Raw genomic sequence first — 14977 nt, 5'->3', positions numbered from 1 at the left:
TTCGGATTTGAATTTATTAAGCTAATAATAAAATGTAATGACCAATAGTTATGCTGATTTTTAATGACTTACTGTTTTCACAATGGGAAAAACTTTACACTAAACAGTTTAATATAGTTAACGGAAAATGAGAAAAGACTTTTAAAAGGAAATGTAGGAAGCTAGAGTGAGACCTAGAACACTATAGGAGATGTGAAGTATATCCTTGGAGAAAAAAGGAAGGGAAAAATTCAAGAAATAATGCTAGGCACACAATTGCATATACAACTGATGTACCTACAGAGAAAAGAAATGAAGCAAATGAGCTAACTAGAAATCAAGATTATTCAAAGTTTTATTGGGAAGGGAAAGAACAGCAATACAGAATGCAGAGAGGAAAATGGGATTCAGGACACAAGGATTGGAATTGGGAGAATTGGAATTGGAAAAATCAGAAATGGATAAGGAAAGGGGGCAAGTGGACAAAAAAACGGATAGAAGTGGAAAAGGAAATAATGAAAACCAATGGTGTAAAGTATAGTTGTGGTAAATTTAGTATATGCAATTATAGAAATATCAGTTTGGAAAAAGAACATTTTAATGTATTCTCTAAAGGCATGAAGTTTGTGCCTAGTAAGAAATTTAACATTGTTGACAACTTGATCAAATTCAAACTGTACTTAAGGAAATTAAACTTAGCATTATATTTCCAGGACAATAAATGTACACAGACAGGTGTTCTTAAGAGAAAAAGTGAATTTACACCGCCTATACATCCCACTTTAGCATCATACAAAAAGGTGGTAACCAATGAATTATACAAGTTACAGCAAACCCTAAAAGTAACTAAAGTTAAGAACAATTTAACTATTAAGGAAAAGGAGATTTTAAGGGAAATAAGTTCTGATCACAGCATACACATAATGAAACCTGTCAAAGGTGGAGGAGTGGTGTTGTTTGACACATTAGAATATATTAATAAAATGTACAAAATCTTACAGGAATCTGTTAAGTATGAGACAATATCCTTAAATGAAATCAATATAACGTATCGGCGTACTGATTGTATTTAGAGGAATTCTACTTAGACAATAGAACTGCAACTGATATGTACAATTTTTTAAGGGTGGAATACCCAGTGTTAGCCACAATAGTGGGTATACCCAAAATACATAAGAATATGGTAGAGCCCCCATTCCACCCAATAATATCGGGTAGCAAATCTAAAACCTTTCCCATTGGAGTAGCCATCGACATATGGCTTAAACATATATATGGGAAGGTTCCACACATTATTAAATATTTGTGGGATTTTTTAAGTCGGTTAAAATCTAGTATGTGGAAGCAAAGGCTAACATTCTTGACTACTGATGTAGTAGATCTTTTCTCATGTATCCCAAAGGAGGATGGACTTGACAGATTTTGTAACAGTATCAGAAAATATGCAGGTTATGACTGAGAGTAAGTCAGTCTTATTGTAGAATTTATGTCTATGGTCCTTGACAACAACTTTATTTATTTTGAGGGAGAACACTACAGGCAGAATAGATGAGGGGTGGGCGCTGCCTGTGCCCCAATATTTGCACATTTGGTACTATTAGATTGGGAAGAATAATTTGTGTTTAGCAGTAATTACAATAAAAGTATCAAATGTTATACTAGGTTTTTGGATGACATATTCATTTTGTGGGATGGTACCCTAGAGGAGGTAAGGAAATTTGTGGACTACCTGAACAATACTAGCACCTACGTGAAATTTACGTATAATTGTAATAGGCAGGGATCTGCATATCTGGACACGTATATTTCATACACAACCAATGGTTTTAAATCCAGGATATACAGAAATGACACGTTCAGCAATTCATACTTGAAATTTTCCAGTAGTCATCCAAAGAGCCAAATGAAAAGTATATCAAAAGGGCAGTGTATCAGGGCTGCCAGGATGACATCCAATTATGGGGAAAGGATACAAGAAATTGATTTTATTGGGTCCTTATTTAGGGATAGGGGTTACCCCAAAGGTATGATTGAAGACATAACAAAATATGTTAAGAAAGAATGGGGTAATAAATATAAGCCTATTTTAGGTACAGGATGTAAACCTTTCGAGAAATGACTCAAAGGACAAAAACTACAGTTGAGCTTGCATACTGGAATATAACCCATATGTACAACATGTTAAGAATATTATTGTGAAGAACTGGAATATTTTAAAATGTGATGAGGAAGTACTCAAAAAGGTGGGGGAGACTTCAACATTTGTATACAAAAATGGACAAAATATAAAGAACAAGTTAGAAAATAATAGCTCTCTCAGAAGTCAAGGTCTTAGAGCTGGGCACACTAGGAGGTGTGGAAATTGCAAACAATGTCATGCCATCTTGGATACTGAAAGTATTGTATTAGAAGATATTAATAGGACTGAGGTAAAATTTATGAGAGGAAATTGCAATTCCAAGCATGTAATATACTTAGCAAAGTGCACCAAATGTCCAGGATTTTATATCGGTAAGACCGATAGGTGTCGTAAGAATAGAATATATGATCATCTGTACAATATTAAAAGACAGGACAGTAATAGTGCACTTTTTTGACACCTGGAAAAAAGCACAAGATGCAACACTTTTAAGTTTGGTATACTAGAGCAGATAATACCCAGTCCTAGAGAGGGAAACATAAAGGCTTTACTGGGGGAAAAAAGGTTAGGCGGCAATTACTACTTAATGCCACCAATGCCCCTGGATTGAATGACAGTATCCCCATAAAACCAGTTTTGCAAGCAAGACTGTAATTTGTGTGATAAAGTGTCAAGGATTACTAGCTTTGATAATATGAATTAAGACAAGCTGTGTTTTTTTTAAGTTTTTAAGTACTGACATAAGGGAATGTCAAAAAGAGCACAGTTTTCACATACTTTTACATTGTACTAAATTTTATATGAATCCTGTATTCATGGCTGATGGTTGTAATTTAAGGGTATTTTAACAGTAAAGGTGTGCTTGTTCTTTTAAATAACTGCATTGTCTTAATTGGTTTTAGTATCTCATTGGTGCCTTGAGGATATTTAAATGAATTGAATGTTTAATTAAGTATTCTGATGAAGTCCACAATATGTTGTGGATGAAAGCTCTTAATCATTGTCTTTTTATTTTTATTAAAGTGTGCTTTTACATTTATTTGATCGAGACGCCTATTTTTTAGCAGGAGGAACATTGTACAAATATTTCGGCGTTGCTCAGAGACTTTTTTTATTGAGTTATCTTAAATAATGGTGAAAGAAGGAAAACAGGGGTGGGAAGTGCTGAAAGAGCTTGTTGAACTTCCCTTACAAATGGGTATTACTATGGCACATTGTAATCAGCAGGAGAGACCTAAGTACTTCTGTTGACAGCTCTCCCTCATTCAGTCATCCTGTTTATGCCACAGACAGGAAATTATTATGTCTGGGCCAGTTAACTGCCAGTTAATCACCACGGAAATATCTTCAAGAGCCAAAGAAGTTTTTTTACCTCTGTATTTATGGAATACAATGCCCGGTTTGGTAGGCGTAAATCTAAGCACATCACTCAAATGTAAAGATTTTGAACAAAGAAAATTAAAGGTCTTGAAACCTTCAACTTTCCTGAAAGATTAACATGGCTCCCCTTACACTCAATAGCCTATTGGCTGCTCCAATGTGACATGTGTCTAGCTTTTCAAAACATGAAAGACCCAGTTCTATTAGACCTCCTATTTATTTGCAAAACAGTGCCTCTACAAACACTGGCACTAGAATCCTAAATATACATCATAACATTAAACTGGCTTGCTAGAGGGATAGGTTTCTAACACAGTTTATTCCCAGCCTATGGAATAAGTTGCTACTACAGGTCAAATACTACTTTGGCTACCTTTAAGACTAGTCATGATGACTGTATGGGTAGACACAAATTTACATCAGGGTCATCATCTAAGGCCTTGCTCAATTTGGGAGGCAAGCAGTATTAAGTGCTTAATAAGGGTGGCAAGAAGGTTTAAGTGCGCCTCCTTAAAGGTGTATATGGCTAGGCATATTATGGTCCATGAGATCAATTGTCTTGTATTATTATTGTGTTCCTATGTTATACACCTGGGAACATTATGGGATCCAATGCAGTACTTTATCAAAACAGAAATGGAGTAGGCTATACCCATCAGGACCAATCACTTGTGTCAGCTACTTACAATAACAGTAGGTAAATAATGGGAGGTCACTATCAGAGTAAATCAGAGCATTTAGGTGTATCCACATCTAATGGAACACTGATTAAAAAAGCTACATGCCAAATTGTGGTAATGAAGTATCCATGAAACCTTATATCTGATACCTATGTATAAAAGAACCTATGAATGGCCCCTTTCAGAGGTCTTATCAAAACAAAGCAGGATATTCAGGAAAGAGATGCACATAAGACTGTCATTTCATTTTAAGGGACTTCAGTGCAGTTAAATTAACTGAATTTGACTGTAGCACCCTGCCTCCTCACTCATCACATGGAGTTTTAGTCATGCCATATCTGCAGTCACAAAAATTGCGATATGTGTGTGTGTGAGGGGGCACTTTTACTCTTGATGTAACAAAAACACAGTAAAACATACTGTGAGCATGTGCTTATTTCAAACCAATCAGAGAAGAAGCCATATGCAGCTTGGCACCCTAGCACATTCTAATAGCCATGTAGACCTACTGCTGGAGCCTATCAGTACAGAGATAAATCTCTACAACAACTGCACATTTTCTAGCTTTTTTACAAAAGAAATGGATATCATGTTTAAAGAGCAGTCTAGATGTGCTTGTAGGTGTACAGGTAATGGAACAAATGCAATCTGAATTTTTGAGTGTCAAGTCAATTTTCCCTCTGATTTTTTTCTCATTTTCTTTATTGTGTAATAAATTTTCAAATACTGGAAAACATCACTTTCAGGGACATGTAAATAGTGTCTCTACTTCATTTGTTGTAAAAGCAAAACATGTCAGTGTTTTATGTGTTGATCACAGTGAAAATAAAAATGCACGTCTAATGTGAATTGAATCTGAAGACATCTGCATTACAGATGCTATGAAATTAAAGTAGTAAGGTGTTATCCTGGTACATCTGTGTCTTCACTGTGTTTCTGAAAATACAACAAATACTAGTTTTAGCTCCTTTTGCACATACTATATTCCAGTAGAATGCACACCTTCTGGTAAAGTATACCCCCTCCCACTTTAACTCTGAAAAACACACAAACTGTTTACAAATAACACTATAACAAGTTTTTTTCACATAATTCTCCCACGCCAGAAAGAAAAAGAAAAAAACAACACAGTCTCACACACACACACACACACACACACACACACACACACACACACACACACACACACAGACACACACACACACTTCCACTGACGAGCCAGATCAAGGATTGTTTATCTGTGATCTATACTGCAGCGTTCCAGTCACTTTCACACTCAGCCTGCTTTCTTCCCACCTTCCCTCAAGAAAAATACTTTGAGTGTAAGCCTGTGACATCTGACTGTGATGAATATGAAACAAATAATAGACACAATAGGATAAGTGCCCTGGTGTTTTACAAAGAGGAAGAAGAGCTTGGTGGATTGACAAAGTATCATTCACCAGACACAAGGAAAAAGGAAGATGACAGACTACAGGGCAGATTAAAGAACTGGGGTATGAGGAAAAAGGTAATTTTTACAGGGTCTGAATCTGCCAAAAGCAGACTGTGATAGCCCAAGTTTAGAAAGACAGATAGATGTCTTGCACCAGGAGAGGTACAGCAAACTGGTACAGGTCTGCACCAAAAAAGACAGAATTCTGGATGCAGTTCTAACCAGTGAGGATGAGATTAAGGATGTCCAGGTTAAGACACCATTAGCCAAAAGTGATCATGGTACTATGGATTTAGAGTAGGGAGAAGGGTAAGAATATAAAGACAAAAACAAAGGAGTTTGATTTTAAAATACGTTGTGGTAGAGAAATGGTTAGGGATGAGTTAGGAGACTGGGAGGAAATCAAGAAAGTAAACCCGCTATGGTAATGGTCATGGAAGAGGTACTCAGGCCTTTGGTCAAATAGTCAAGGAAGAAACAAACAAAGCAAAAATCATGGAACAATGTAGCTGTACAGGGACATGAAGCTATCAATTAGGACACATGATAGGGCATAAAGAGGTAGAAAGAAAAGGACGAGAAGGTGGAGGAGGTACAATAAAAGTACAGTAGCAAAAAGGCAACAGCGATGGCAAGTTAACAGGGTGCTAGGAGAATAACTCAAGAAAGGAAGTAATGTTTTTATGTACATACCTGAAAGAATAAAGGGAAGTCTAGAACTGGCCAGGCACAGCAAAGATGGGAAGATCACAGAAGACTAGGAAAAAGCAGAGGTACTGAATGAATACATTGCTTCAATCTTTACAAAGGAAAGCATGTGGTGGGTGCCATGTTAGGGAGAAGGCAGGTCAGAATAGACAGTAAAGAGACACTGGGACAGAGAGGAATGAGCTTAAGATGGAAATGACTGTCCTTAGGTAGGCTAAAACATAAGGAACAGAAAAGCTGCCCCCTAGAATCCTAAGAACTACGGCCAGTGTGTTGACAGACTCCCTAGTACAGATATTCAAAAAATCACAGGACCGTGGGGAACTGTGAGAGGACTGGAAGATAGCAACCCAAGCACAGGGGAAGAACAGATAATTTAGGGAACTACAGACCTGTTATCTTAACAGTGGCAGAGAAAGACGTGGGGAGAATCATAAGTGGAAGGCCAGTGCCACTTCAAGAACACAACAATCTCCAGAACTGCAATCAGCATAGGTTTGTGGCCAGAAGGAGGTCAATCAAACCTGATCTAGTTTTAAACTGGTTTAATCTGACAGAAGAATACCAGTGGACATTGTCTATCTGGAATTCAGCAAGGCTTTTGTCTGAGTCACATAGAGGAAGTTGACAGGAAACTGGAGAGATGGGGGGGGGGGGGCAAGACCGAAGAAACAAAGAGCTGCATGGCTGAAAAGTAGGACCTAAAGGGTTGTGGTTCTAGAGACAATATTAGGCAATACAAAAGTGGCTGGTGGGATACTGCAGAGACCTATCCTGGGTACAGTACTCTTCAGTATGTTTAGCGCAGACATATTTGAGAGAACATAGAACAATATCACCCTCTTTGCTAAGTGACACAAAGAGGGGTGCAACATTGTAGGGTGGCAGAAAAGTTTGAAAAAGATTTTCAAAGGCTTACACAAGTGGACAGAAAGGTGGCAGTTGAGATAGAATGCAAAAAAATGGAAAGTCCTACAATTAGGCCACAACAACCTGGGTATTAAGCATCAGCTGTGGAAAATGGAACTGATGGCAACACAGCAGGAAAAGGATCTGAGAGTGTTGAACACGTCTTGCTTAGACAAAAGGGAGCAAAGTGAGAAGGTAGTGTCATCAGCAAACAGGATGCTGGGAGTAGAATCAGTTGGGCAGATTCCAGAAGGAAAGAGGTAATGCTTCGACTCTATACTGCTTGATCAGACTACACTTTGAACAATACATGCATTTCTGGAGATGATATAAGTAAAAGGACATAAGGCTGCTAGAAGGAATACAAAGGAAAGCTAAGAGAATGAACTGAACCATAAGCTCATAACTGTCAACCTCTTAGGGCAGGAAATCTGGACAAAGGCATAAATAATGGGAGAAAAAAGGCCCAAAAAGGGACGATTTTTAAATATCACTGTTAGAAGTTGACAAAATAACAGGTTTTGCATTAGTATGTTTTCATGAGGTGTATGAAGTCTGAATCTCAAATGTATGTAATTATTTTCTGACTTCAATCTTCAATGATGTGCCAATGCTTTGCCAGAAGACCATGGTTTTATTGAGAAACAGACCAAAAATATGAGGCAAAATCTGAACATGTTGTGAAAATCTGTACAGTCGAGAGGTATGCATGGGTTGCATGGGATGGAATATTTCCAGATGATACAGGAGGTAGCACATCTTTTGAGTCCAGCAGAGACAAAGGGATATGATATTAATGTTGAAGATCATGTCAGGAGACATGAAGGGATCATTATGAAGAGGAAGGATGAAGAAGGAAAGAGTGGGCACAGATATCCAGAGGGCTTTAGACTCATGAAAGTAATTACTGGAATGGGTGGTGAATATGGTGAATAAAGAACCCACATTAGGATTCAAGCAGGCATGAGGGAGGTAGAAAAAGGTGCTGGTTGAAAGTTAAGTTATTTAAAAGAGTAGACTAAATTGCCTTACTGTTTTTTTTCTGAAATAAAACAAAGTAATGCATATAATTATATTGCCATTTGTCTTAAGATAATCTACATAAATGCTCATTTAACACTGCAACTTCCCTTTGTTTCACGCAAAGCCTGCCTCTCCCAGAAATAACCAATTCCTTTGCATACCTTCAATGTTTAATTGAGAAGAATGTGAAATAAATAATGGTCACAGCATTGTATTTTAATTTACTGCACCAATACACATGCAATCCCCTCCCTGGCAGCAAACCTACATAACTATCTAACATTGATTATGTATTTTCCTTTGCTTTCACAGTCAACCTATTTGTGTCCCCAAAGACAGACTCTTACTGTCTGCATCTCTGAATTGTGATTGTGATGAAACAGAAAGAAATAAGGGCCTCAGAAATGTAGTTAGAGTTATATGCAAACAAATGCACTGTTCCCTAGCCAAGTCATATCAATAACCTCTCAACATACATCATTTAAATACCCATTTTTCACATACTGCTTGCCCCCCAAAATAAGTTACTTTCTGTATACATATCTGATGCTTCAATGTTATGAAAAATAAAAAAATGAAAAATAAAGGCCACTGTAATGTTTTTTCAGTTTTTGCTAGACCCTGTTGTCTGTTGATCATTAGCTCCCTCTCAGCCAACTGGCCCATTTGTTCCTCATCATCGGGCTAAAGGTCAGATGGGAAGGGATGTTTTTCAGAAAGTCAATAGGGGTGGTTCAAAGGTTTTTGATACATGCCCTAATGTTCCCCAAGGGTGCCCAGCTTGTGAAGCAGAAGAGAGATGTGCAACATTGAACACTGGCCATCCCTTACTTCCACAAGGACACAACCAGCAAGCAGCCTTTCCCTCTTCCCTCAAAAACATAAAGTGGCTTCCTTCATCTCCACTGGATAAACTGCACTTCTCTATGTGCTATCTGAGCATCTGCAACACTTCCCCTCCTTGGGAGAAGTGGGCAGAACACACGCCTTCACTCCTCTACCTCCCTGCCAGGCTCTACACCAGTGCAGGGGCTGCCATTTGAACCCTTGTCACCTGGGTCTCAGTAAGGGATTTGACCCTGTGTGCCATGGAGTCAGGTATGATGTATTTCAACTTGCACATACATATACTGCCTCACAAAAATGTTAAGACTTTTTTGGATACACCTTTGATGTTTGACTGTAAGGAAAGTAAAACATAATGGTTACAAAAATGTATTTTTACTTATTCTTCTCATACTCACATATGCGCGCACAGCATCCCTTCATACAAGCCGCAAAAGTGATTAACAGTGGTCACATAAATTACTTTTTTATATAGAGTTTGATACCACCTTGCACATACAATGGCAGCCACTTTCTGTGGACCACTCTAATGTTTGAGTTGTAAAAACAGTGAAATACATAATGGCAAGATTGATATACTTCATCTTGCTGCTGTGATATATATGCCCTGCTCCTCAGAGTACATGCCATATAAAAGGTTACAGTAAAAAGAATTAAGTAATATCACGCTACTTTCACACAGTCTGCCTTTACACGCTCCACCCTAAGAACTATCACATTTTTACATGTTTGCTCCACAAAATGTTTGACTGGTCAAAGCAAAAGACATGGCGGCAGTGATGTATTTCAATTTACTATTCTCTTACATCTATGCTACTCTTCCTAGCAAGCAATAGCAATAGTCATCTAATACTGATCATGTAATTTGCTGCATTTACACAGTCTGCCTTCCCCACCCCTCTTTTCCCCACCAGTTTTACATTGTGATGAAAGTTTAAATAATAGCTGCAGTAATGTATTCAACTTACTGCTCTCATGCATAGCTATTCCCCTTCCTGTCTCTCATAGCAACAATTGCCTAGCAGCAGTTAATTAATGTGCTTTTATTTTCCCAACAGTCTGTCTCCCTGCCAATCACCCTGATGTTTTAGCACCTGCTCATATATCTACCCTTTTTAGGGGGAAGAAATAACTTCCGTATTAATATATTTTGACTTGTTCCTCACATACACAACCCACTCATCTCTGATTGCTGTAACAGATTGATAGAAATTAAATGGAATAAATAAAGGAATGAATGAATGAACGAATCATGGACAAATCAAATGTCCAGCCATTATCTTTACTTATAAACATACTGCAAGAAAAAAATATTCCCTGAAGACAGAAGCATTTCTTCCAACCAGTGTCTCATGCAAAAATCAATAGAGAATTTAGAGTATGCATCAAGGTCAGCTGCTGTAATTAACTGATTTTAAGTGCTTAACTCACAGAGTAATAGGACTTGGACCTCTTAGCCATGGCTTGCTACTATATGACAAGAGAGTAAGTAAGAAGGCATGTTAATGACTAGCATGGCATCTCACTTCAGGTTGTGATCCCTATTCATTTTCATGTGAATCTGTAAGTTTACTATTTTCATAATTTGAATTAAAATACTAACAAAATAACAGCAGCTAAAGTGCATTGAAAGTGGGAAAGTGGCTTTTTTAATCAGACACCTACTGATTACAAAAAAAGAAAGATATGTAAAAAATGATTTATTTCATTACGCATTATTCTGGCTATTGTCATTGGTTTTGAACTAACTTTTCTTTTGCTTAATTTTGCCTCTCATGCAACAGACCATCAATGAATTCCATGTCCATCCTCAGTCATTGAGTTTACCTACCCCTCCTGGCCTCCCCTGGACTAGCTATAAATTAAGAGCTGGGACCATCAAGGCAATCAAGAAGTACTAGGTCTGCATCACACTGCTGCTGTGGAAGTGTTTTTCCTGCTGCTATCCCCTCCACTAGTGCTCAATAAAACCCTGTAGATGTGGTGTGCAACGGACAAACTGCACCAAACTGCTGCTCACTTCTGCAACTATCTGACATTGACAAGCCACACCACCTACCCTCAAGAAGTATTCTGCAGCAGTTTTTCCAGCCTCTGCCAGAGAAATCTAGTTACTTTGCATGTCCTGTGCCCCTGCCCCTCCCTCCCAGGACAGGCATGCCCATTTTCCCATGCCAGCACCTCAGATGCCCATACTAATTGAACCCAAGTCTCCTGGGAAATAGTGAGCACATAGCAGGCATGTTGAGATGATTTGACACTCACAGTTAAGAGGTTATGCACAATGTTTACACTCATCTATATTACGGCCATGGCCTAAACAAAATAAACACTGGTTATGATAATCTTAGGGTGCTATCTGCCTAGCACAGCAATATTTATTTACCAATCTTGGAGACATTCACTGGTCTGTCATGGGTGCTAGCGATAACACCTGTAAATAACATAGAGACATTAAATGTGATTAAAGCAGAAGAGAGAAAACAAGTGTGTACCAGATGCCACTATAAAGTTAAAATTATTCTAGAATAACATGAGGGCAAGTGATACTCAGAAGCACCAAAAAGTACTAAAGATAATGCAAAACACTTCAGGATATCTAAAATAGCCTCACATCACCTAAGTCAGTTCTAAGTAGGTTTAAGACCCGTGTTGAGTTTTTACAAGGAAGAAAACATCTACCTGGATAAAATCCAGTCAGGAAAATTAAACATACAGTATCAATAAGCCCAAACATTGTGATATACTGTAACACTGACCCTTTCCAATGATTTAACGGGGTTTGTAATGGGTGAGCATTTGGCTGTGTCTTTACTAACTGGATGGGGGTGTCTAGGTAAATGTACAATGTTAATAAAAATATGAACCCAGCTGCAACTTTTTCTGTATGTCTTGAGGGGAGGAAGCAGTTTGTCTGGTCTGCCTGGCTTTAGCAGTATGAGATAAATTGCCAAAACTGTTCTGCTGATAAATAGCTTGTTGAGTTAGAAAGAAATGTTTTTTTTTTCTTTTCTTTTTGCTATTAATGACAATCACATTAATTTTATTAGAAAGCTCTCTCTAATGGTTATGAAGGTGGAACATTTGATTTTGAGATATTGTTTCCAGCAATGATTTCTATCATGCAGGATCTTTGTTGATCGAAGGAAAGATGATGGCCCATATTATTTATTTATTGTTTTATTTTACATTTGTTGACCGGGCTAGTCTAACTGGATACATGTCCATTTTCAGTAGAGGCCCGGGGAGATAACTCCAAGACACGATCAAATACAAATACAAGTACAAACAACAAAAATCAAATATTATAATACAAATAGCAATTATCACAGTAAAAAATCATCAACAACGGTAACATGTGCAGTACAGCATAGAGGTTATAACAGGATGTACACTGGGGTCAACAGTCATAAACAGTGCAAATTGAATGTACGGAGACATAATACAGGTTAAGTCAGTAATAGAAAAAGGAAGTTAGTTGTGTAGTGATGTTACTATGGATTTACTTAAAAAGGTATATAAAGAGGATATAAATAATGTAAAAAAAGGTGGATAAAAAAATATAATAAGATGGAAGATATAACATAGGATAGTAAGCACTGGATAGGTAAGTCAAGTTTGTAGAGGTAGATGACTAGTCTGGTTTGGAACAGGGGCATAGCCAGTATGATTTGAGGTAAAGTTTAAATCTGTTTTTGAAGACAGATAAAGAGGTGAGTGAGGAGAAGTCATTAGGGAGAAGATTCCAGGATTTACCTACAGTATTAGAGAAGAGAGAACCCCCAGCCCTGTGATTAGGTTTAGAGGTGTGAACAAGAAGATTGTGTGATGAGCGTAAGGATTTCAGATTTTTATAGGGGGTAATGAGGCTAGATAAACTTGGAGTATTAGAAGGTTTATAAAGAATGTTGTGGGCAATGGTTAGTTGGTGAAATTTAATCAGGTGTTGTAGTTCTAACCATCCTAGCTGATTTAAATTTATACAATGGTGGGTTCGAAATGGATTGCCTGTAGCAAATATGCAATGTTACTATAGGACATTTCCAATTTGCTAAGGTTATTTTTGGAGAGATTAGTAAAAATGGGTGAGGCATAAAGGAGTGTACAGATCAAATGAGTGTGAGCTACAGTAGTTTTAGAAGTAGGAGAAAGGAAGGGTTTAATCCTACAGAAAGTGACAATTTTTTTGTTGACAGTCTTTATAGCATTGCTGATGTGGATGTCGAAGTTCAGATTATTGTCGATGGTGACACCTAGTAGTGTGGTGGTAGAGTCTGGAGATATTATAGTACCATCGGTAGATGTCACAGAGAAATGAAGAGGAGAGGACTTTTGAGTAGGAGTGAAGAGGAGGAGTTTGGTTTTCTTTGGGTTCAAAAGAAGGCAATGCTGAGTGAACCATTGTTCAACTATACTGAATGCTCTTTGGGTGAGAGAGTGAAGGTCATGGGAGGATGTAGCTGAGCATAGTAGTGTGGAGTCATCAGCATATTGTATGCAAGTGGATTGCGGGATAGCTAGATGAAGGTCATTAATAAATATAGAGAAGAGGAGAGGTCCTAGTATGGACCCCTGAGGGACACCTAAGGTAATGGGTAGATGGGTGGATAAAGTGTTATGCCAAAGTACTGCTTGCTGTCATTTGTCAAGGTAGGATTAGAACCATTTTATGGAAAGTGGGTCTAATGACAGAGATTTTAGTATGTTTATGAGAATGTGGTGGTTTACCATGTCAAATGCTTTAGACAGGTTAATAAATAGAGCAGAAGAAAGATTACTCAGGTTTTGGTGCCTGCTAATGTAGTCAGTAAAGGAAAGGAGGGCAGTGGTAGTGCTGTGTGAAGGTCTGAAACCATGTTGACAGTTGGAAAGTAAATTGTTTTCGATTAAGTGGTAGAGTAATTGCCTATGGATACATTTCTCCATAATTTTAGCTAAATGAGGAAGTAGGGCAATGGGGGGCGATAGTTTAATAGCTCAGTGGAATGTCCACCTTTATGTAGGGGGATAATATGGGAGACTTTCCATAAGGTAGGGATGTAACCTTCAGTAATAGTTCTATTGATCAGTATGGCAATAGCCTTGGATGATAACTGTAGATATTCAGAAGGCAGTAGGTCTGCAGAGGGAGAGCATGGTTTCAGTTTATTCAAAAGGGTTTGAATAAATGTGGCTGGGACAGGTTTAAAATGAAAAGGGGTGGGGTGGTGTTGAGGTGTATGAAGGTAGTGTGAAGGTATTAGGTGATAGTTGACTAGCTAGTGTTTGGATAGCATCTGTAAAGAAGGTATTGAAGGTATTAGCTGTATGGATGGGATTTTCTGGTCTGTATTTTGGGGGTTTGGTGTAGTGGATTGACCTGGGTGGAGTAACTGCTTAATGCTAGCCCAGACTTTCTGTGGGTTGTTGTGATTAGGTTGTTGATATTGTAAGTAGTAGTTTTTGTTAGCTGTATGGATGTTAGCCGTATGGATGGGATTTTCTGGTCTGTATTTTGAGGGTTTGGTGTAGTGGATTGACCTGGGTGGAGTAACTGCTTAATGCTAGCCCAAAATTTCTGTGGGTTGTTTTGATTAGGTTGTTGATATTGTAAGTAGCAGTTTTTGTTTATCAGAAAGTATGGCCTTCTTAGTGTCATTTCTTAGCTGTCTAAAGGTTTGTTGGTCTACAGGGTTTTTAGTCATTCTCCATTTGGCCCAATATTTATTTCCGAGATGGATTTTATGTTTGGTTTAGTAAGAAAGCCATGGGGCAGACATGGCCTTAATTCTAATAGATCTGGTTGGAGCATGGTGATTAAGAATGGCAAAGAAGGTAGAATTAAAGAAATTAATGGCTTCATCTAAAGGGAGGTGTTTTAACGGAACCTGATTGCAT

At 37.9% G+C, this 14977-nt stretch overlaps 1 protein-coding gene across 9 annotated transcripts in view; it reads right to left on the bottom strand.

Annotated features, from left to right (window-relative positions):
• LOC122793060 (synuclein alpha interacting protein) overlaps positions 1–14977 on the bottom strand; it is a 2145219-nt gene that overhangs the window by 486461 nt on the left and 1643781 nt on the right. The gene's annotated exons all lie outside the window — the stretch shown is intronic.

The sequence above is a fragment of the Protopterus annectens genome, chromosome 2.part0 (genome assembly GCF_019279795.1).
Source record: "Protopterus annectens isolate FY-2018-M chromosome 2.part0, PAN1.0, whole genome shotgun sequence".
Classification (NCBI taxonomy): Eukaryota; Metazoa; Chordata; order Ceratodontiformes; family Protopteridae; genus Protopterus; species Protopterus annectens.
The sequence above is the reverse complement of the archived record's forward strand: the minus strand, read 5'-3'. Positions and strand labels throughout refer to the sequence as shown.